Raw genomic sequence first — 7,867 nt, forward strand, 5'->3', positions numbered from 1 at the left:
TGAGGCAAGGATTAACCTTTTCCTGAGCAATATCTAAAAAATTAACTCATCAATAGACACTGATCCACAAATCAGAAATGACAGTTTTAAAGCCACGAATCAGAAATGACAATTTTGAAAACCAAGAAAAGGTATAAAAACTCACGTTTGGAGACCACTCTTTCTAGCTAGCCGGGAATTCATGCTGAATTGTCACTCAACTTTCATCTACCCGTGATTAAACCATTATTTCCAGTAGCTGGCTTCTTGTTCTGTTTGTTCTTCGAGCTCTGATTGCAGAAATCCTCCCACCCAAAATGGGGGTGTTCCTCCCAACACACTGGATAAGATTATTTGGTGGAAAGGACTTTCTTTTGCTCTCTTCGGTCACTGCAACTTCCAAACATCTTCAGCTTCAGAGAGTCACCCAATTCCTCTTCTCACATACCCCCAGTCTTTGAGGTTGTGAACTTTTGAGCTAGGAGTAACTTCTAATTTTAACCTCTGTATTTTTAACTGCGCTACATTTAGATGTATAGTGAAAAAATATTATCTACTGTAAATGCAGTTGGTGTTACTGCTGTAGTGAAATTCTGCCATTCTTCAAATTGTATTCTGATTTAAGCAATAGACGTCTCTCAGCTCAACACTTAGCTCTACCTGTAGTTGTCTATGAGATTAACTCCACATCAAATTCTCACTTTCTGGGTTATTGGAAAGTAATAGGAATTTGAACCCTAGATTTAAAAAATAATGAAATTCATTTTTAAAAGAAATATATATTGTACGAATACCAAACTTTAGTTTCAGATGGTATTACCAAGTTTGAACTATATATTATGACTGGAGAAATTAAATAATGCCCTTGTTTCAGGTTCTGTAATGATCCTCGTCTATTTGTCAACTGCATACAGTAAATCCATAGCAAAACTGTTAATTGAATAGCTTAATAAACATCTACTGTGATTAACTATGAAAAGAATGCAAAAGAAAGTGCTATCCAAAGGAAAGGAATGAAGTTTCCATTAAGATATACATGCCGAAGATAATCCAGAATGAAAAATATGAAGTAGTGGAGGAATGCTCCAGACATAATTGCATAATGGGAATAACTTTGTGGAGAATATTTTCAGTCACTTGCTTTTAATTGTCACCAGCTTTAAAAAAAAAAACCTGGCATGCATATGTTTATTTAAAATACGCATCTGAAACTGGTTATAATGAAGTTGCACAAACAGGTCATAGAACAACAATATAACAAGGATCCTTTGTTTCATGCTACTAAGAACTTCTGCAAAATGCAAAGGATGAAAGGGCAAACTCTGTCATCATTGATACTGCCACTGATATTTTTTCCTGTGGATCTCTGGAATATATTTTGTAAAACCCACAGCTTTTTTTAAACTACAGTTTTTATAAAAAGACATTTACAAATTATTGTAGTGAAATTTGGCATAAATGGAAAGAAACTATTGATACACTGTAGATATGTCAAAATATTGATGCTGTATTTATGTATTGCAAACCCACCCAGTATCCTGAGATTGGGCTAGTTACAAATAATATTAATGCATGAATAAAATAAACATGTTTCTGTGCTCTTCTTTATTTAATGAGAAGAACACAGTAAAGAAAAGATGATAGTTTTTAAAAAATCATGACACACTAAAAGGCAAGAGAGCTTCAACCAAGCAGAGATACCTTTATTAATTAATTGATCAATCAAATTTGTATAATTGTCCATCTCACAAAGAAGGAACTCTGGGAAGCATACAACAATTGCATTAAGCTACAGATATAAAACAACAGATATAAAAATATAAAATCCATATTCAAAAATAAGCATTCTAAAATGAATATACAAAGGCAAAGAGAGGATAAACAATGGCTATTTCCACAATGGAGCCATCCAAGCAAGTTTCTGGTTCTCTGGGAGCCCCAGGCCTAATAACATAACCAGTCCCTAAGGGGATGGACCAATCTAATTAGATAGCAAATGCTAATATCTAATTATATAGCCCTATAATTCTCAGGGAGGCATAAAGGCTGAGCTTGTCCATTGGAAAGCTGGCAATCCAAGTTCGAGGCCCGAGTACCACATGACGGGATGAGCTCCTGTTATTTGTCCCAGTTTCTGCAGTTCAAAAGCATATAAATGAGAATAGATAAATAAGTACCACTTCAGTGGGAAGGTAACAGCTCTCTGTGTGCCTTGCATATAGTCATGCTGGGCACATGACCATGGAAAATGTCTTCAGACAACACTGGCTCCCTCAGCTAAGAAACCGAGATGAGCACTGCTCCCCAAGTTAGGACACTTTTACCTTTTATAATTCTCAGAATTCTTCTACAAGTTTCCACCAAATTATATATATTTTTTCATATGAGAGAGAGAGGAAAATTATTATGTACGTGGAGAGGAATAAATAATTTTACTGAATTCAGTGTAACTCTCTCAAACTAATTAAATTTGATTCAGGGGCATTAAATGTTATTTTTGCCCAGATCCCAGTCAGCCTTGCCTTATCCATTTTTAGGAATGAGGTCGTACTCAGTCCAAAAGTAACATTCAGCCTACATTACAATAAGCATTTAGATAATCCATAAAACAGACATCAAGCAAGTCAAAGTTAATCAGTTTAACACATAAAATGGTAACACATTATCTGTGGCAGTTAAGTCTCTGTGGAGACAGTATTTGACAGATAGGAACAGGAAAGTTCCCCAAACAACTAAGCCTTAGATAAGCTGCACGAACACCTTGCATTGGGTTGGAATCAGTGACTAAAGAAGACACCAGCAGGATTCAAAGACCTGTTGGCACATTCAGATTTATACACAATCCATGCATCTCTAAATCTGAATGACAAATTTCTTGGAAACAGTCTCTAATTACAAGTTAGGTATTATGTTAGAATTGCAAAGAAGTTGACAAATGACACATATTAAATTTGATAAGTATTGAAGATTTATGGATGAAATTAAGATAAAACTTCAGAAATAGAAATGGAATGGCTGTTTAGTTCTGGAATTGCAGATGGACTTCTCCTTTTATTCAGATCTTTGATTGATGACAGAATGTCCAAATCAGGATGTATGTGCAAGTGTGCCTGTCTGCGTTTATATGAGTTAGAATTAGAACAATGTATCATGCATACTGAATAAAGCTAACATAAGGATAGGTTTTGGACTTACTGAAAGCATTTGGCTAACCATTGAAGTGTTTATTGTATTTATATTTTCCATTAATTCATACTTTATCCTGCTGCTCTACCTCATTTATGCTTGTGGCATAAATGCTGATGGTTTATTTATTTATTTTTTCTCTTTTTCTGGAAAGGAAGAAAGGAAGGAAGTAGAAAGAGGAAAGGAAAAAAAATTATTAGCCCTAAATATGAGATAGGAGACTGAGAAATTGGGATCATTTAAAATCCGGAAATGATAAAGATTAAACGTTAAATTTAAATATCAATGCAACATTAAAGTTAAGAAAAACTTATTAGGTTATTGTCTAAAAGATGGAATGTCAAATTAATTAAGATATGTATAGACTGAAGATTATTGATGAATACTAGAAAGGTATTTTTTGTTTGATAGATAGAATAAGAACTGTATTGATCTGAATATGACAGTAGATTTTATGGGGGAAAGAGAGGGAATTAGTTGTTGTAATACTTTGAGATTTGTACTGATAATATTCAAATGTAATGGAATTAGTGCTCAACTGCCATGCTATTTTTCAAATATGTAAATGTAATATTGGAAAATTAATAAAAAACTGGGGGGAGGTGCAAAGCTGGTGAGCTTTGCACTGCCTGGCTCAACCTCTCGGCACTGTGAGGTAAGTGACCCGCTGCCTGCCCAAACCGGGCAGGCTGGGGGCTGGGCAGCATCACGCTTCTTTTTAGATTCGCGCCACCTGGCTCAGCCTCTCGGCGCTGTGAGGAGAGTGCCTCACTGCCTGCTGAAACTAGGCAGGCTGGGGGCTGGACAGCATTGTGCAGATAACGTTGACTCTCACGCTGCTCATGGCATCCCCTCCCCTAGAGCCCACCATAGGTGAAGGCCATGTGCTGGCCACTTCCAGGCGATGGTGCATTTTTTCATTCCTCACGAAGGGTGATACCTCCCCAGCTGCATTTCTTGCCTGTTTTTCTCCCTCCCTCATCTCAAATATTTTCCTACCACTCTGTACTTTGGAAGGAAGGAAGGAAAGAAGGAGAGGGAGAGTTTGAGGAAAGTCCTGCCTTAGTCCTGCCCTGCTGCCCTTTCACCATCCCCTTGCCCCCTCCTCCTGGCCTATCCTGGGGGTCTCCCATCCTATTGCTAAGGAAACTTTGGATACAAAGCCGGGTCTCCTCCCATGGAGAGGGAATGGGCCTCCCTCTGACTTTGCCCTCATACCCGTCATGAGCAACTTGGGTAAGGAGAGCAAGCACAGCAGCATCAGCCTTGAGGAAGAGGTAAGTGCAGCTGGGTGCCCCCTTGGGGAAGTGGGGCTGGGCTTGGTGCCGCAGGTGCTTGAGGGCCAGACTGGGCATTTGACCTCTGCTATCCAGGGCTCCCATCGAGCCCCCCCCCGAATGGCCTGAGAGGAACACTGATGCTCCTCCAGTGGACCATGCCTTGGCACTTGCCCTAGTCCCACCCCCTTCTGCCAGAAACCCTCAGATCTGTCCCACTCCTGCCCAGGCCCCCAGAGGCACCCTTGACGCAAAAGATGTAGAGCTGACCACGCCCACCCAGTAGGCTGCACCCACACTGGCCACACCCACCCGGCCCCCCAAGGGCAACCACAATGCTGATGTGGCCCTCAATGAAATTGAGTTTGACACCCCTGGTCTAGAATGTTGGGATCCAGAATGGCTGTTTGATGGCTTTGTAACAGATTACACTGAAAGTTTGATCGTTTAAGGGAAATCTCTGCAGTAGCACAAGGTCTCTAAAAGGTGGCTGCTGCTGCTGCTGCCCCCTTCTGATCCTTTTGTTCCTTCTTCACAAACAGGGAAGAGGATGGGATAAGTGCGATACATTCGCAATATTTATTTATTTGTTTGTTTGTTTATTTATTTATTTTATTTCCCTCTGAAAAGTGATTCTTTTTGCCAAGGATATTTTGTTTTGTTTTTTTAATTAATTAATATTTCTCATTTTTGAATCACTTATCTCCTTCAGACACGGACTCTGGGTGATGTACAGTAGAAGCTTAAAATCTAAAGACAGTACATAAAAATTAAACAAAAAATAAATTCATTTTTTAAAGGAAGCAAGGATTGAACACTGCTAAAATTAGTTAAAATGCAAAAAAAAGTATATGAAGATTAAAATTTTAAAAATTATTTTTTTAAAAAAAAATGGAGACAAGGGTGATTGAACATTGTTGAAATTAGTTAAGGGGCAAAGGGGGGGGGGCTTTCAGGGCACCATAGCAATTTCTGCTATATCAAATTAGAAAATAAAAGAGCACCTGTGGGGAAATTTCAGTGCCATGAAAACTATTCACAAAGACAGAAAACAAGAGAAAGACAGAGGAAAGGGAGGTAGTAGGGAAGGGAAGCTCATATATAAAGTCCAGATTAGTAAAACACTGGCTTTTTGCTTTTCACTGCTCATTCTTTGATTTTTTTTCCTCTACGGACTCATGTAATTTGTATCTGCAGCCGAACAGAGGTTCATGAAAGTCCGTTCAAAATGTCTAATATTTATCTTAATTCTTGGAATAGCTACATTTTAAAGTCCCTGCCCATCTATACTGTCGGTTCTAGGAATGCGATTTTGTGACTGTAAGGTAAGAAATTTGAATAATTAAGCCTATTAGAAAGTTCCATCTCCCCCAGAGTTTGGACACAAAGGCAAAAATTTCCAGTCCCTGATTTAAAACAATCTCTTAGCTTTTCTTGTTATGGGTAAAAAGAATGCCAGTGCTATGAAATGGAGGATAATACAGTTAAACAGTCAATATAAAGCACTGAAAATTTTCAGTTAATGCACAGGATGGATTAAGTGCAAAAAGACAAAGCTTGATTTATAGAATTAATTGTAATTAAGAATAATTGACCTCTATAGCCCTTAAGGAAACATCTTTGAGGAAAGTTTTCTCAAGACTCTAGAAGTGGTTAATATTGACACACACCCCCCCAAGAATTGATGGGATCATCCATTATTGTTGCTGCTGTCATAATTAATTGTAGTACTATAGGTATTTATTAATAAGGTGACCAACCGTCCTCCTTTAGGGAGGACAGTCCTTCTTTTGTAAGTTCTGCCCTCCCTCAAAAAGTGTCCTCCTACATGTCCTCCTTTTTGATATTTGAAGACTAATCTGCAGGGCTTTTTTTTCTTATAGAACACTCAGAAAGTTATTCTGGCACCTTTTTTGATGGTTTTTTTTTTCAACTTTTGCATGAGCTGTGCTACTCCCCCTATTGGCTTTCGAAAGCCAATAGGAATTGCTGCTGAGCATGGCAAATTGCTGCTGAGCACAGCCAGCAAACTTTGCACAGGCAGGTTGTCTGCAGCGAAGGTGAATTGGCAGGAACTTTGCACCCCTCCCTTCTACCCAACTACACCATCTCCTAGTTAGTCCCGAAGATACCTGGAGGAGACTGGAGCGGCGACGCCACGGTAAGTTTCTCTTGATCTTCGGCCCTGCTACGGCAATAATGGCTGCAGGCGCAAGAGGCAGGAGCGGCGGGGTTGCTGTGGGCAGGGGTGTGAGGGGCGGTGGTGGCCAGCTGCCCCCCATGCTGTGGGAGCCATGGGGCCTGCTCTACACGGGGCTGCGCAAGGTGGGCGGTGGTGCTGGCGGGATGGCTACAGGTGGGGTGTGTTGATGGCGGGCTGCCCCCTTGGGCCGGAGCCGGCGTGGCTGGTGCTTTGGGAGCTGCGGGGCTCACTCTGCATTTATCATATTATAGTGTAATCTGTATTGTTGCAATGAATAAAATGTTTCTTTTATGTATGATATTTTTTTTCTTCAATATATTTGTGTTCTCCTTTTCATTGTAAAAAAGTTGGTCCCTTATTATTAAACTATTTTACAAAATAATTGTAACTGGGGGTTGATGAATAATTTGAAACCCTTGGTAAGATCACAGTTAGAATACTACATCCAGTTTTGGTGGCCCCAATACAAAAAAGATATTGAGACTCTGGAAAGAGTTTAGAGAAGAGCAAAAAAAAAAAAAAAAAAAGATGATGATTAGGGGCCTAGAAGCTAAAACAATTGCAGGAACTTGAATCTACTAGTTTAGTGAAAAGAAGGACTTGGGGTGATATGATAGCAGTCTTCCTGCCACAAGGAAGAAGGGGCCAATTTATTTACCAATGCACCTGTAGGCAGGACAAGAAACAATGGATGGAAACTAACGAAGGGGAGAAGCACCATGGAACTAAGGGGAAAAAAACCTAAACAGTGAGAACAATTAACCAATGGAACAAATTGTCTTTGGAAATTGTGGGAGGCTTTTAAGAAGAGACCAGACAGCCATCTATCAAAAAGAGTATAAATTGAGATCAGGAGGTTGGACTAGATGATCTCCAAGGTCCCTTCTAACTCTCTTACTGTTATATTTGAGAACAGAGAGATTACTGGCCTGGACACAATAAACACCGCTGTACACTGTGCTTTGCAGGAATGGCAGCCAACAGTCATATGCATGAAGGTTCCTCCATATTACAGCCATAAAAACATACCCTGTGGTATGTTGCCCCTGACGTTTGTCAGTTGGAGGGACAGTCTCACATCAACTGCTAACCTGTTCCAGAAGTAGCTCACTGGCAGGCTGTGTGTAGCTTTGCACAAAAAAGCAGGTAGTAGTATTCTTAAGCAGTCTCGTGGTGTTCCTGTTGGCATATCTTAAATACCAGCTCCTGGGGAGTGGCAGCA

Source organism: Crotalus tigris, unplaced genomic scaffold (assembly GCF_016545835.1).
Source record: "Crotalus tigris isolate CLP2741 ecotype Arizona unplaced genomic scaffold, ASM1654583v1 scf7180000019151.395998, whole genome shotgun sequence".
Classification (NCBI taxonomy): domain Eukaryota; kingdom Metazoa; phylum Chordata; class Lepidosauria; order Squamata; family Viperidae; genus Crotalus; species Crotalus tigris.